Consider the following 16540-nt stretch of genomic DNA (forward strand, 5'->3'; position numbering starts at 1 on the left):
CTTGACTAGATGGACCTTTGTTGGCAAAGTAATGTCTCTGCTTTTCAATATACTATCTACGTTGGACATTACCTCTCTCTATATACATTCCCCCAACTTCTTTACTTCTTAAACATTATTAGGCTGACATATTAAAGCTTCTCTTTCTATGTTTCATGTCTATTAACCACTCATCCAGTCATAATTACTTTTTTCTCTTTTCTTCCCACCCTTTTCCGCCTCATAATTTCTTCAGATGTCTTATACTTAAGCAATTCTTCTTAAATTTAGTCTGGTATTTAACCTATCGAACATTTTTCATTTCAGTGATAATTTTCCTTAAAAAATTCTCATTTAGTAAAAAAAATTTGTTCTTATGGTATCTTATTTCTTTACCATGGTTTCTAAATTATTTAAAGGCATGATTCTTTTCTAGTCTATTGTTTTTCCTTCCTGAGTGTCAATTTTGGTGTCTGCTGATTCACTTATGATGATTTTTCATTTCCTCTGTGGTCTGTGATATTTAATTTTGGTAGTTTATCTTTAGTGAGAGTTTCCTGTAAGCCCTGAGCTGTGGAAGACGTGCTCAGGATAAAGATTTTCATGATGTGTTTATTAGACCCCTAGGGATTTAGTGGTCTTGGATCACTTTTTATATTAACTATTCATCTGCCTTTTTAAGCTATGCATGGAGAAAAAACTTAGACCCCTCACCTGCGTGAGCTTAGGATTTCCATTTTTCATGGATGTTTTAACTCAGCAATGCCTCGGGCACTCAGCAATGTCTTTGCTGTTTCTGTGGGCTAGTGAGCAGGCCTTGTCAGTCTTATTTTATGCTTGCAAGAGTGTTCTTTAAAGTGATCTGTGCTTCCTTTTGGCCAGGAGTTCTGGATGGAGCTTCAGTGCCTTTTATTCATCTTTGTGTAGTCCCATCATCCCTAAAACTGAGACTAAAACCCCATACGGTTGCCAAGGCTTCGACTTTCTTTGATTTTGGAATCTAGGGAATTTTGTCTTTTGGAGCTGACATATGTAATTAAATTTAGTTTGTTGGTGATATTTAATCTGGAGCTTCCATTTGTCTGTTGTGCAAAGGGCACGTGCATATCAGCTCTGTACTCCACATGGCCTGAGTTCACATTTGATGTATTAATACAGCACCATCTGTATACCCATATATTCAATATATTGGTATATAAACACTACTTGGTGCTCTGGCTTTTTCTTTTTTGAAAGTATTTATTAAACACATTGCCGTATTCCAATTACCAATTATTTGAAAAGGTGTATGGTGTTTGTTGTATTGGCATATGATGGCACATAGCCTAGCATCCCCACAAAACTGGACATGTGCTTGGTAATATCTTTGTTTCCAAGAACTAGTTTCATTAAGGCCTTAAAGAAATATGTTTTGTAAATCTTGATTAAAAATTTTTTTAATATAAATTTATTTATTTTCATTGGAGGTTAATTACTTTACAATATTGTATTGGTTTTGCCATACATCAACATGAATCCGCCACAGGTATACACGTGTTTCCCATCCTGAACCCCTCTCCCTCCTCCCTCCCCGTACCATCCCTCTGGATCATCCCAGTGCACCAGCCCCAAGCATCCAGTATCATGCTTGATTTTTATCCCCATTAAGCATATGAAGATACTGAGATTAAGAGAAATTATTGTATTATTTGCTATGACAAAAGATTGTCAATAGAGGAGGCAGTGTGTTGGTTTATATTCATAGAGGCTAAAAATCAGTTACTAGACTGGCACGTTGAGTAGAACAAAATAGAGTACTGTAACATGTACTAGTACTAACCTGCCTTCTCACTAAATAGTACATTGGGAAGGTTGTCTCATGGACAGTGATTATTTTATGACATACTTTGTCACTTATCTTTTCATGGAGAAGTGAAAGATAAGAAAAATGCTGCCATGAATATGGTTGGATTTATCTTTTCATACTGCTTATTTACTTCTAGATGTGAATCTTCTGAGTCAAAGGATCTATTCTTTGTTTGTTTGTTTGTTTTCATTCAGATAACATTTATTCAGCACTTACTATGTGCCAGATATCGTTCTAGTTGCTTCGGATATGTGATGGTGGTTTATTTGCTAAGTCGTGTCCTACTCTTGTGATCCCATGGGCTACAGCCTGCTGGGTTCCTCTGTCCATGGGATTTCCCAGGAAAGAATACTGGAGTGGGTTGCCATTTCCTTCTCCAGGGAATCTTCCTGACCCAGGGATTGAACCTGCATCTCCAACATTGCAGGCAGATTCTTTACCACTGAGCCACCAGGGAAACCCTGCTTAGGCTATATCAGGGATTAAAATGGAAAAAGGTCTCTAAGCTGAAGGAGCTTACAAGGGATATACTCATTTGATATTGCTATTTTAATGTTACCAAGTTTCCCTTTGAGGAGATTATACCAATTTGTACTCACCTGCAGTACACTGATGACAAAATCTAGGAAAACTTTTCTACAAAAATAAATTGCAGATAGTAGATAACTGGACAAAAATAATCTCTCCCTGGCTCACAGGCTTGTGTCCTACCTGTCTCAGCTTATCATATGCCCCAGCTTAATGAGACCTACTTTCAGGGGTCTAGAACAGTGGTTGACTAAGTGTGATCACTGAACCAGCAGCATTGATGTTACATCGAACTTGTGAGAAAGGCCAGTTATGAGTCCTTGTGCCAGACCTACTGACTGATAAACCTGCACAGCTCAGCATTGCTTTAATCAGCCCTCCAGGTGATTCTGATGCAGCCGTGTCTGAGAACCACGGGGCTAGAAGCAGTTGTTCCCTTGGAACTTAGAGGTCAGCTCAAGCTCTTTACTCCCACATTCTCCTGCAGCTCAAAGTGGGGCCCAGCAGCTCACTGCTCAAAAGCTAATTAGAGACAACGTTGGGGAAAGGGAAGTTTGCTTTATTTTGGATGCTGGCAACTAAGGAGGGGAGCAGACTTCTGTTCAAAGGCCACCTCCTCCCCACTGACATTCAGGGGCAAGAGCTTTCATAGGCTAAGGGATGGGGCAACATATGGAAACAGCACAGTCAGCTCTGACAGTCATCTTGAAATTGGTCATCAGTGGTCTGATCGGCATCATCTTGATTGCTTTACAGTTAGTCTTCAGTTCCATGGTTGGTTTGTCCCCATTTCCTTGAAGCTTGTCCTTAGAATTGTGGCAGCTTATGTCGTAGCTACAGCCTGGTCGTCATGTAATTGACTTCTTCCACCCAGTGGGGGTTTCAGTATCTATAAGACAGCTCACAGGTTATGGCTCAGAATATTATCTATAGCCCTTGAGAAGGAACTAAAGGTCCTTGACAACTTGACAATGTGTAATGACTAAACGTCCTAGTACTTGTTCTTCTTTCACTGTTTTCCATTGTCTCTGCATTTTCTCACCTCTCTGATTAAACTTACTCTTTGACGAAGGTTTTGCCACAGACAAAAGGCAAACAGAGGACATGGGGGACAAGAACCATAAGGTCCTCCTCCATTTCACTCCTTCATACAAATAATAGAAATCGAATTCCTAGAGGCGATTTCTCAGTCTCTTCTGGCTCTTCTTCCTGCTTCGAAGTGTGTCTTGATCACTGCAGTTTTATTGCTGATGGCTGCTCTCATGTCCACACTGCACTGACACAGATGAGGGACCGAATCCATTTTTCTTCATGTACACAAGCACCTGCAATTCATTCGCTTGAAGGACATTTGAATGTGTTGAAAATGGGTGGATGTTTCAGAGCAGTGGAAAGTTATATCTCAGTAACACAAACAGCCTGACAACATTGAAAGCAGGACACACCCACTCCACAGTCCTTCAGGCGTTCCTCTGCTGGCCTCTCATTTTTCTGTCTTTCTCTCTCTGATTATCTTTTTTCTATACAGTGATTTAGGAATTCCATTTGTTCCCTTGTCTTCTGTAATAACCAGGGTTTTTACTGAAGACAATAGAACCCACTCAGCTACTCTAAGAAAAGAGGGATGTAACTCTAGAGTGTATGGCAGCTCACAGGATTATGTGAGGGTGCCAGGGAGACAAGCTTATTAGCTGCTCAGTCACAGGTAACACGTACCTCCAGTTATTTATGTCTGTCCTTATTTCTTCCTCTAGGATCTTCTAAACTTTGAATTTTTTTGTTGCCTCTAATTAATATCCAGTTAGGTGTTTATGAGTTCAGAGCAATTTTCCAGGGCCATCTGTGGGTTTTCCCTTCTCCCTGCAGAAGGTGCGCTGATGCACATTGAGGGAAGTGGTTTGAAGATGGTGGGCTCATGTCACTGAAAGGCTAAACTCAGGTCAGGAGGTTACTGAGCCTACCTTTGCGGAAATGTTTAACACTGAGCATTGAGAAATGTTTAGCATTAACATTGAGCTTGGCATTCCTTTCTTCCTCTTGGGAGGTTCAGTCAGGGTCTTGAGATTAGGGAGCTTCAAATTAGCCCTCTGCTCAGTGGTGACTTTGTGCTGGTGAGCAGGGCCAGGACTGGTCACAGGAATTGGTCCTCCATTGGCGTGGGAGGCTGGTCCTCAATATCTGAAAACTGTTCAGGCTTCCGGAAGGTTCATGGAGAGCCTGCCTTTAAAAAAGTCAGTCAGTTCAGTCTCTCAGTTGTGTCCGACTCTTTGCGACCCCATGAACCGCAGCATGCCAGGCCTCCCTGTCCATCACCAACTCCTGGAGTTTACCCAAACCCATGTCCACTGAGTCAGTGATGCCATCCAGCCATCTCATCCTCTGTCGCCCCTTCTCCTCGCGCCCTCAATCTTTCCCAGCATCAGGGTCTTTTCGAATGAGTCAGCTCTTGGCATCAGGTGGCCAAAGTATTGGAGTTTCAGCTTCAACATCAGAAGGATGTTAATAATATGAGGATAAATTCCTCAGTAGAAAAGTCCCCTAGAAAGAGGTTTTCCCATTGTCCTATATTGACTATCTTCGGGATTATCTAACAGATCCTAGACTACAGAACTATTGGTTGCTAGCGTTAGGTTTCTGGTGTACAGAACTACTCTGCCACCTTGTGGCCATTATCGAGAATTGCATTTCCCCAGATGTCCGCTTTCTTCCTAGATTCTGCTATCTTGCAAAACTGGAATTGGGGTTCATATGTCTTTTTCGATTATGGTTTCTCCAGGGATGAACCTAGAGCCTATTATACAGAATGAAGTAAGTCAGAAAGAGAAAAACAAATACTGTATTTTAACACATATATATGGAATCTAGAAAAATGGTACTGATAAACCTATTTGCAAGGCAGCGATGGCTGCAGACTCGTAGACACAGTGGGGGAAGGAGAGAGTAGGACGAATAGAGAGTAGTGCTGAAACATATACATTACCATATGTACATGGTAAAAAAGATGCCTGTGTGCTAAGTCACTTCAGTCGTGTCCGACTCTTTGCAACTCTACGGACTGTAGCCTGCCAAGCTCCTCAGTCCATGGGATTCTTCAGGCAAGAATACTGGAGTGGGTTGCCATGCCCTCCTCCAGGGGATCTTCCTGACCCCGGGAACGATCCCACATTTCTTAAGTCTCCAGCATTGGCAGACGGGTCCTTTACCACTAGCGCCACCTAGATAGCTGGTGGGAATTTGGTGTGTGAAGCAGGGAGTTGAAACCCAGTGACACCCTAGAGGGGTGGGATGGGGTGGGGAGGTGGGAGGGAGGTTCAAGAGGGAGGGGTCATATGTATGCCTATGGCTGATTCATATTGATGTATGGCAGAAGCCAACATGATAGTTAAAGCAATTATCCTCTAATTAAAAATAAATTTAAAAAAATTTAAAAACTGGAATTGGTCATCCTGGATTGTTTCTGCCTTTGGTTTTGCAAACCAGTATGATTTGAAGAGATCTGTCACAGCACATACCAAAAGACGACCTTCTAATAGCTTTAAACAGATATATATATGTGGAAGAAATTTCATTTCTGTATAATAGCGTCTTGGTATATTAGATAATGTGTGTTCAAAGTAAGAATGGGCCAATTCTATGTCCCAACGCTCTTTCAAAGATGCCATGAGGGATCCTGTAATTTTCCTGGGGATTTAAATGATCATTGTATACTAGGCATTGATGTTAGATCACAATGTTACTTTAGGTCACATTGCTTTATTTACACTGAGAATCGGTGACCCGTTGAAGCGAAAGTTCAGTCTAAATCATTACTGAAGTAACTGCCTGATCCAAGGGATCACATAAGAATTCCAGGTGAACTTAAGGCCACACATTTTGGATGAGGCCCAGTCTGTTGTGCACAGTTGGCTCCGTAAAGACAGTTGCATAGTTTGACATGCTGCAGCTGAAGACTGAAGGGGCAGCAAGGTGGAGTCAGCTGACTCTGCCAGCCTTTATGGCACTGACCACTCTGGGAGACAGTGCACGGTGTGCCTCCCCTGCAGGCTTTCTGGGGCAGCTTTCCCATGCACCCACCCATCCAGACACAGTGTTTCCGGCAGAGGCCAGTCCTGCAAATTCGCCTGGGCTTGAGGCCTATCTTTCCCCTTGGACATTGGCTTTCTTCCACAAACCACTGAGTGGGGACTTTTGTGGATACCTTGCAACTTCTATTTACAATCCAGCAATATACAGAACTGTTAGGTAGATAGAATAGGGAAAAGGAGTCCAAAATGGCAGTGGCTAAAAGACAAGGAAGGTCAAAGGAAGGTCCAAGGACCAGAGTGAAGACTTCAGGCAGAACAAACCACACTCCTGGCTAAGCCCAATTTGCATAGGGCAGGCCAGGTGGAGGAAAAAAACATATAAAAGGAGGAGCCAAAGCGCTCTCTGACGGACTCTCTCTCCCGCATGCGTGCACTCTTTTCTTTCTCTCTCTCTTTCTCTCTCCCTCTCTCACTCTCCTGCTATCTTCTAAATAAAATAGAGCTGTAAAGAGCTGTAGCACGGTTTGTCCAAGACCCAAGAGCTGTGACGCGCCGAGGGTTTTAATGTCCATCCCTCCAAATCTTTGTTGTGATGAGACAAAGAACCGAGGAACATATACTCGTGTGACAGAACCATGACATCTCCTGTAACTCTGGCCAAAGAGCTCAGAAGGCCACACATGCAGTTGTTGGCCTTCTTGGGAGGGGAAGGACAAGGCACTAGGCAAATGCTTAATCTGTAGACAGGCGGGGCAGTGGGCCAAAGAGTGTCCAAACTGTAACAAGTCTCCTAGAATGGCTTGCCACAAATACCATCAACTGGGACATTGGGCGGCACTCTGCCCTCGGGACCCAAGAGCCTCAAGGTCAAGCGCCAAGCCTACCCTCACGATGGTTCAAGAGGACTGAAGCGGCCTGCTCCAGCCAGCCCGCCTGTCACAGATAACCATCACGGGGCTGGAGCCGAGGGTGCAACTGGATGTGGCAGGTAGGTCCGAGAATTTCTTGGTTGACACAGGGGCTACCTACTCTGTCTTGATCTCCTACTCCAGAGCCTTCTCCTCCAAAACCTGTACCATTTTGGGAGCTATAGGAAAAGCAACTACTAAAAGATTCACCCGAGCACTTCTTTGTTGCTGGGATGGACGAATATTTTCCCACCAGTTTCTGGTGGTCCCTGAGTGTCCTACCCCCTTATTGGGAAGAGATATACTCACTAAACTGGGGACCACCCTTGTGATGGGAAGTTTTTCAGCCCCTAGAGCTCTACAGCTCCTGGTTACTACTGAAGAACCCATTACACCTTCAATAGAGAGGGACCAAAAACTACGGGAAGACAAAATTAACCCCCATGTGTGGGACCAGGGGATTCCGGGACGAGCCCACCAAGCTGAACCGGTCATCATTGTCCTCCGAGATCCCACTCGGTTTCCTAACCGGAAACAATATCCTCTCAAAAGAGAGGCTCGGGAGGGACTACAGCCTTTAATAAATAAATGCCTTGCTTGTGGGCTATTGGTCCCCACCAGTTCGCCATGTAACACCCCAGTCCTCTCAGTAAAGAAAAAAGATGGAACCTGGTGAATGTTTCAAGATCTCTGGATCATAAATGAAGTGTAGTCCCCCTCCATCCCACCCAATCCCTATGTAATCTTGGGAGAAATCCCACCCAGTGCCAAATGGTTTACAGTCTTGGATCTCAAAGATGCATTTTTTTTGCATTCCACTGGCTAAAGAATCCCAATACCTTTTTGCCTTTGAGTGGGAGGCCCCAGGAGAAAAACACCAACAGATGACTTGGACAGTATTACCTCAGGGGTTCAGAGATAGCCCCCACCTGTTTGGACAGGCCCTTAGCCGGGATCTCCTAGATCTGGACCTGGGACCTAATGGGAAAATATTACAATACATAGATGACCTACTAATCTGCTCTCCAGATGAGAAAAGTGCCCAACAACATGCAATTCAGGTTCTAAACTTCTTGGCAGAAAGGGGATATAAAGTCTCCCATGCTAAGGCACAGATGGTCGAGACAAAGGTCACTTACCTGGGAGTTCAGATTACACACGGGTCCAGGAGGCTGTCCTCTGATCGGGTACAAGGAATCCTCCAGTTGCCCTCCCCCATGACTCGAAAACAATTGCGAGCTTTCCTGGGGCTAACTGGTTATTGTAGAATCTGGATACCCAACTATGGTCTAATTGCCTAGCCCTTATATGAAAGCTTAAAGGGACGAGATGATTCAATCCCACTGATGTGGGGAACTCCTCAAAAGGAGGCAGAGGCTACACTAAAACAGGCCTTAACTCAGGCACCTGCCTTGAGGTTGCCAGACCCAGAAAAAGCATTCCAACTTTATGTCCATGAAAGAGAGGGAATAGCCTTGGGAGTGTTAACTCAAAGGTTGGGATCTGAGCCCCAGCCTGTAGCTTACTTATCCCAGAGGCTCGATCCAACTTCCCGAGGTTGGCCCCCCTGCCTTCGAAATCTTGCAGCTATTGCAATTATGATAGAAGATTCTTTAAAACTCTCCTTTGAGGGCAAACTAACTATTTTTACCAGCCACCAAGTAAAACAACTCCTAAATGGGAGAGGCCATTTATGGATGTCTGATCAAAGAATCCTCAGATATCAAGTAATGCTGATGGAAAATCCAGGCCTCACTATATCCCCTTGTGAGGTTCTTAACCCAGCCACCCTCCTACCTACCCCTGAGGGCTCTCTCCCATTTCACTCTTGTCTGGAAACCTTGGACCACTGGACAAAACCCCGAGAGGGATTTTCAGAAGATCCTCTGACCAATCCTGAGGAAATCTGGTACACTGATGGAAGCAGCTTTGTCTTGGATGGAAAAAGAAGAGCTGGGTATGCAGTAGTCTGCAATTTTGAGACCATAGAGGCTAAACCTCTGCCACCAGGTACTTCAGCCCAATTAGCTGAGCTCATAGCCCTGACTCAAGCTTTAGAGCTGGGAAAAGGAAAAAGAATAGCAATTTACACTGACTCCAAGTATGCCTTTCTGGTGTTACATACACATGTGGCTATTTGGAAAGAAAGGGGCCACTTTACCACCCGAGGGTCCCCAATCAAATATGGTGATCAGATTCTTTGACTCTTGGAGGCAGTCCATCTGCCCACTGAGATTTCAGTCTCCCACTGTAAAGGACACCAAAAAGGGAACACGGAAGTGGCACGAGGGAACCAAGCAGCTGATCAGGCAGCTAGGAGAGCAGCATTACAGAACCATGACCTAATAGGGATTGCCACTTTAGTTCCACAGACTAATTTGTCAGAAATTCCTTCATATACTGAAGGTGAGACTCTTAAAGCTAAGAGCGAGGACTTTCAAGAAGATCATATGGGGTGGTTCCAAAAGGAGAGACTCCTTTTTCTGCCTGGAAACCTCCAATGGAAGTTGGTTAACTCCTTACATGCCACTACTCATTTAGGAGAAAAGGCCCTCCAAAGATTACTAGAAAGGTCCTTCAGAGGAACAGGCCTCCAAACAACTGTAAGACAGGTGGTCTCCTCTTGTCCCACTTGCCAATTAAACAACGCCCAAGGAGCTCGAAGACCCCAGCTGGCCCAGCCCGTCCATCGACGTGGGGCCTACCCAGGAGAGGACTGGCAGATGGGCTTCACCCAGATGCCAGTTTCTCAAGGGTATAAATACCTATTAGTTATGATAGATACATTCACAAGATGGATTGAAGGCTTTCCCACCCGGATCGAGAAGGCTGAGGAGGTAGTTAAAAAACTGCTCCATGAAATCATTCCAAGATTTGGTCTGCCCAGGTCATTACAAAGTGACAATGGGACATCATTTACTTCTAAGGTCACCCAAGGAGTCTTGAGAGCATTGGGCATTACTTATTATCTCATTGTGCTTGGAGGCCTCAATCTTCAGGAAAAGTAGAAAGAGCCAATCAATTCTTAAAATCAGTGATAAAAAAGATAACCCAGGAGACCTCCCTGGGATGGAAGGAGGCTTTACCAATAGCTCTCCTCCACACCTGCATTGCCCCTAAGGAACAGGTTGGTCTTAGTCCTTATGAGATGCTATATGGGAGACCTTTTGTTTATATCAATGACCTCTTCCTAGATCCAGAGGTTCAGACCCTCCAGTCTTATACCATGGCCATTGGGCAGTTCCAACAGGATATACGCTTGTGGGGTATGAACCAGGACCCAAAAGATTCTAAAGAGTCACCACTATATGCTCCAGGAACTCAAGTCCTAATTAAAGTCTGGAAAGATGGGTCCCCAAAGGCTCAACTCCAGCCCATGTGGAAGGGCCCCTACCCTGTAATACTTTCTACCCCCACAGGAGTCAAGGTACCAGGACATGACTCCTGGATTCACTACTCACGAGTCAAGCCATGGAAGAAAACAGAAGAGGACACTCAATACACCTGTGAGCCCCTGGGAGCTCTCAGATACCTATTCAGAACTACCAATGAGTGTCATTCTAATGAACACCCCCAAAACCTGCTTTCTGGGGATAAGATTTCTCAGGATAACTCTAAGGAGCCAACACAGCTTGACACAGACTGTACTCCAAAACAGACAGGAGATAGATCTTCTGATCCCTGAACAAGGAGGGACTTGAGCCATCCTGGCCATGTGAATTTAAAATTGACCAATGTCCCTACTAGTCCTTGTTATGCTATATTGATGATGCCTATGATTATTCCATGTACTGTCAATTGTCTAACCTGTTTTGTCTCTGCCCAGGTCAACCAGCTACAACATGCAGGCCAGTTCAACAAAGATATAGAACTACAGCTGACCACAGAAAATATCACACACCCTTGGACACCGCTATAAGGACTCTGAGGATTGAGACTAGCAAGAAGGGGAGGCCCAATACCCCTTGCCATCCCAGTTCAGCAGGAAGTAGCCAGAAGGGCCTCGACGCCCCTATTCCCAAAGAATTGGGCCTCCTGTCTCTTGAGGGGGGAATGTTAGGTAGATAGAATAGGGAAAAGGAGTCCAAAATGGCGGTGGCTAAAAGACAAGGAAGGTCAAAGGAAGGTCCAAGGACCAGAGTGAAGACTTCAGGCAGAACAAACCACACTCCTGGCTAAGCCCAATTTGCATAGGGCAGGCCAGGTGGAGGAAAAAAACACATAAAAGGAGGAGCCAAAGCGCTCTCTGATGGACTCTCTCTCCAGTGTGCGTGCGCTCTTTTCTTTCTCTCTCTCTCTCTTTCTCTCTCTCTCTCTCACTCTCCTGCCATCTTCTAAATAAAATAGAGCTGTAAAGAGCTGTAGCACTTTGTCCAAGACCCAAGAGCTGTGACGCGCTGAGGGTTTTAATGTCCGTCCCTCCAAATCTTTGTTGTGCCGAGACAAAGAACCGAGGAACATACACTCACGTGACAGAACCATGACATCTCCTGTAACTCTGGCCAAAGAGCCCAGAAGGCCACACATGCAGTTGTCGGCCTTCTTGGGAGGGGAAGGAAAAGTGCTGACAGCAACAGCAAGCCAGAAGAAAGCACAAATGAACACCTCATGAAATCACCCCGTGTTTGCCATAGGCAACAGGCCTAAGGCAGGGCAGAATCACCTCTTCACTTGAGTCAGCACTCACCGCTGAAGAGGTGTTTGCTCTTCTGTAGTCTCTGCTGTAGGCCAAGCACTTACTTGGTTCTCACAGTTCGGAGATGACCTTATGGTCATTACATAATGGAAATGGGTACTAAATGCCAGGACAGGGGCACACAGAGTTGTGTGGAGAGACTGGGGGACAGTGATAAGGACTCCACCTGGTGGGACAGCAGATTACATTTGAGCTGGGCCTAGAAATAAGAGGAAGCATCTGCGTGGTGGAAAGGAAGAGAGGCAGGGTGTCTCCAGGGCCGGCGGGGTGCAGGGGTAATGCCCATGTGGAAGTTATTTGGGGAAGTGAGCTGGATGGGAACCTCCTCCCCAGAGCACCTCATTTACTATACGAGGAAGGATTTAATTTATCTTTTAGGCCAACAAGTCACAGTCCCCTGGCGGATGCACTGGATTCCTATGGGCTTACTTAGGCAAATGAGCCAGTCCCTCAGGGCTCACTGTACGGCTGCCTTTTTCTCTACTGCTCAAGAAACTGTAATTAACCTGGGAGGGAGCCCTGTGGAATGTAGGTGAGGGGAGAGAGGGATGGGGGAGGGAGAGGTGAGTTAGCAGTTATTGGACCAAGCCAAGCCCTGAGCGTTCAGGGGTTGAGCTCAGGCTTATATCTGTATGCTGGGGAACATACAGATATAAGAGATAATTTGCAGATAGAATCCATGGCTTAGAGGTCTTAGATATAGAGGATAAAGGAGAAATAAAAGATTTTAGAGTTCTCAAGATTAGGCAGCTGGTTCCATGAAGCTCTCATTGTTTCAAACAGAAGGTGAGAGAAAAAGCACATTTGGAGGCCAAGATGCTGAGTTGTTTTGGGGACACATTTAAGATGCATGTGGGACTTCTGGACAGAGAAAGGAGATAGGCTGTTGGAAATAGGAGTCGAGAGCTCTCCAGGGAGTGGGTGGTTTTAGATTTGGGAGAGCCCCTGGAGAAGGAAATGGCAACCCACTCCAGTACTCTTACCTGGAAAATTCCATGGACTGAGGAGCCTGGTAGGCTACAGTCCATGGGGTCGCAAAGAGTCGGACATGACTGAGCGACTTCACTTTCACTTTTCACTGGTGAGTATGCTTTAGAGGAGCCATCCAAGTGAGTAGTCACTCAAGGAGACTGAGTGGAGTAAGAAAACAGGACAACCAAAGCATTAGGGGTACCGCTGTTGATGAGGGTGGTAACTAGAACATCCTGAGAGAAAGCAGGGAGACAGGAGCAGAGCCCAGGGAGGGCGTGGTCACAGAGGCAAAGGCAACGCTTTCCATGTCCTAAAGCCAAGAGATCAGACAGGAAGTGGAGTGAGCAAAAGCCTTCCAATGGCCATGACCACGGTGGCTGGTGACTTGCCATGTAGGTTAGCCAGGTAGTGTCGCGGTGGCTGAGCCAGCTGGACTAGAGGGATTATGCTGTAAAGAGGGGTGAAGAGGCAGAGCTAGGGAATATGGGCTGTTCTGTCAAGGAGTATGTGGGAGATGCAAGGAGATGAGATGGCAGCTTAGCATTCCAGTATAAGAATTAAGAGGAGATTTGAGTTTATTGAAAGGCTCCAGGGGGAAGCTGAGGGAGGGGGAGAGATTGGAGATGTGACAAGCAAGGGCTAATTAACGGGCTGTCACCCAGGCGAGAGGGAGGCAGTGGGACTAGTTAGCCCTGTGGTTCTCTGTCATTTGGAGCCAGTTTTGGGATCCAGGGACCAATCTGGCTTGAGAATCTATTGAAATGGGGTAGAAATCCCCTGGGATCTCCCTGGGCTAGATAATAGTTGATGTAGGAAATAACCAAAGGTCTCCGTGGCTTATTTGGAGATGGTGATGTGGCCTCTTAGAACTATCTGGGAACATTCTGGTTGGACCTGCATGTAATTTAGGTTTAAAAAAGTCATAGAGCATCCATTCTTTTTGTATTTTCATTTTCCAGCCTCATTGAGATATAATTGACATATAACACGTGTGAGTTTGAGATGTACAAAGGGTTGATTTGATACACTAACAAATGGTTACCACCATACCTTACACCTGCATCATATCACATCAGTGCTATCTCTTTTTCTTGGTTAGAACATTTAAGATCTACTCTCGAAACAACTTGCAAGTTCTCAGTCACTGTGTTGGGAGACACTTACAACTCTGTTCCAGGCTTTTGTTTTCCACAGAGTATGCTTGGCAGCTCCCCAGCTGACCCGGTTTGATTATAGCGAAAAGGACTGACTTCATCTTGTGTCACTGCCTGCAGATTCAATAACATGTCATTAGAAGCAGTGGGGCGTTACCAGATTAGCAGTGTGTATTTAGAAGTCTTTCGAAACATCTGAGTCTGATTAACTTGAAATTCTTTAATTTTAACTGATTATCTTTAACAAGAAAAAAAATTTTTTTTCTAATAATATTATTTTATCTACCCAGTAACTAGGTTCTAATTATGAAGAAAGGGATTCTCTTCTGTTTATCCCTTTGGCCTTCTCTTCATGAGATGCATTTGACAAAAATTGATTGTTTTGGTTGGAATGAGAAACGGCTCTCCTTCTTCCGTTCACCTCTGTATGTGTTGGTGATAACTAGTGAAACAGTGTTCTTTTGATTACTCTTGTGGCCAACATTATGTTTTCTTTTTGACACTGTGACTGAGTTAAGGAGCTCAACTGGCTGTTGTGAAAATGACTGTTGCTCCAAAGGATTATGTGAAAATGCAGGGCATCTTTTTTACTTGAAAGAACGTTAATTAGAATTTTTTTGAGTCATGTTGACATTATAAACACAGAGTTTTATCACCTTTTGAATTACTGACAATTATAAAGTGTGGAGTTTGACTTTTCATTGTTCTTTTTGTCCCAAGCAAACACAGTTTTAAAGGCAGGAGCTCAGAAATCATTTCGGACCCTCAGGGTACTGGGCCCTTTCAGGCTGTCCCTGTTGGGATATTTATGAGTCTCAGGTTTTAATCCACAATGAAAAGCCTACATTTTGCACATGAGGAAACCCAAGCATAGAGAACAATGAGTTATTTTGGAATTTACCTAAAGTTTATCAAAACTGTTGCTTTTACTTTTCTTCCCCTTGCATATCCATGGCATATGCAGCAAACACCTCCCTTGTATGCAGAAAGGACTTAGAGATCTTCTGTTTGTCTCAAAGTACTGAAAATTCTAGCACCTCTTAAATGAAAGACTCTTGGCTTTTTCCTCTCATCACATTTGCTTTTATAGGAAGCGGGGGAGGCTAGTTTAGATGAACTGTGAGTGCTTGATTGAATAAATATTCTTCTCCTTCTGAAAGGACCTGGATAAATTCATTGATTGTTGGCTTGGTGTCTAGAAAGCTTTTTTTTTTTTTTTTTTAAATAACTCATGAATTACAGATCACAAACAAAGTCCTTGAAGCCTAGAGGTGACACAGGTAGGGCACGTGTGCACTACCAGTCCCTGTTCAGTGCCATCTGAATCCAAATTTCCTAAGTAGGGTTAAAGAAACAAGCTTATCTTGTGGCCACTGGTGGATTATTTAAACTATAATTTTGAATGGAGCTACAGATGTATGTCATAGGATGGTTATTAAGCAATTAAAAATTATTCTGCATAATATTAGTAGTTTACCATAGGAGTAGAGTGGTAATTGCATTGTTAGTTTATCAATTGTAATATCCAGGCAAGTTTTTAAAAATAATCCTTAGTGTTTTTGGAACAGATTCCAACAGATCCCATGAATGGGGATTCAGTCCTTTTGCGGTAAACTTGAGTGGTTTGAATAAGTCTAAAACTGACACAGTTGATTAAAAAAAAAAACACCTCTTGCAACTAACATGCCAAAGTAAAACATGAATTTTCCACTCAAGTCTTACCCCTGAAGTCCTCAAATTGTATGAAAAGGAAGATCCAGGAATGTGCCTGGTGTGAGTGAGAATGGCAAGGAGAAGGCCAGTGTGCCTGGAATAGGGTGAGAGAAGGGGAGCAGGAGGTGAGGTGAGGGAGACGCTGGAGGGCCAGGTGGGGTGGTTCTGGGAGCTGACATGAAGACTCCATATTGCTCTCAGTGGGATTTGAAGCAGTGAAGGGTTTTGACAACTGATACAATGTGATCTAATATACATTTTGACAGTACTGGTGGTTGTGGTTTAGTCACTAAATCATGTCCAACTCTTGTGACCCCATGGACTGTAGCCTGCCAGGCTTCTCTGTCCATGGGATTCTCCAGGCAAGAATAGGATCTAATATACATTTACTTGGGTGCTTTTTTGAGAATTGGTGAAAGGTGGATGAAAGGTGACCCCAGTTGGGTAGAGTGTTGGCTACCAATGATCACAGCTTGATTCAGGAGAGGAGCAGTGGCGGTGGTGAGAACTAGTCAGGATTTGGAGACACGTACCCACACACACACACACTCATTCATCTTTATATGACATACATCAGCTAGAACTGACAGAATTCACTAGTTGAATGGAGTATGAGAGAAAGAGAGCTGTCAGGGGTCATTGGAAGGATTTTGGCCTGAGTGCCAGAAGGAAGGAGTTGCCATGAACAGTGAGAGAAGACACTGGAAGGACTAGGTTTG

At 44.3% G+C, this 16540-nt stretch overlaps 1 protein-coding gene across 1 annotated transcript in view; it reads left to right on the forward strand.

Annotated features, from left to right (window-relative positions):
• Positions 1 to 16540, forward strand: part of SYT16 (synaptotagmin 16) — a 308143-nt gene that overhangs the window by 19129 nt on the left and 272474 nt on the right. The window lies entirely within an intron of this gene.

This window comes from Bos indicus, chromosome 10 (assembly GCF_029378745.1).
Source record: "Bos indicus isolate NIAB-ARS_2022 breed Sahiwal x Tharparkar chromosome 10, NIAB-ARS_B.indTharparkar_mat_pri_1.0, whole genome shotgun sequence".
NCBI classification, from domain to species: Eukaryota; Metazoa; Chordata; class Mammalia; order Artiodactyla; family Bovidae; genus Bos; species Bos indicus.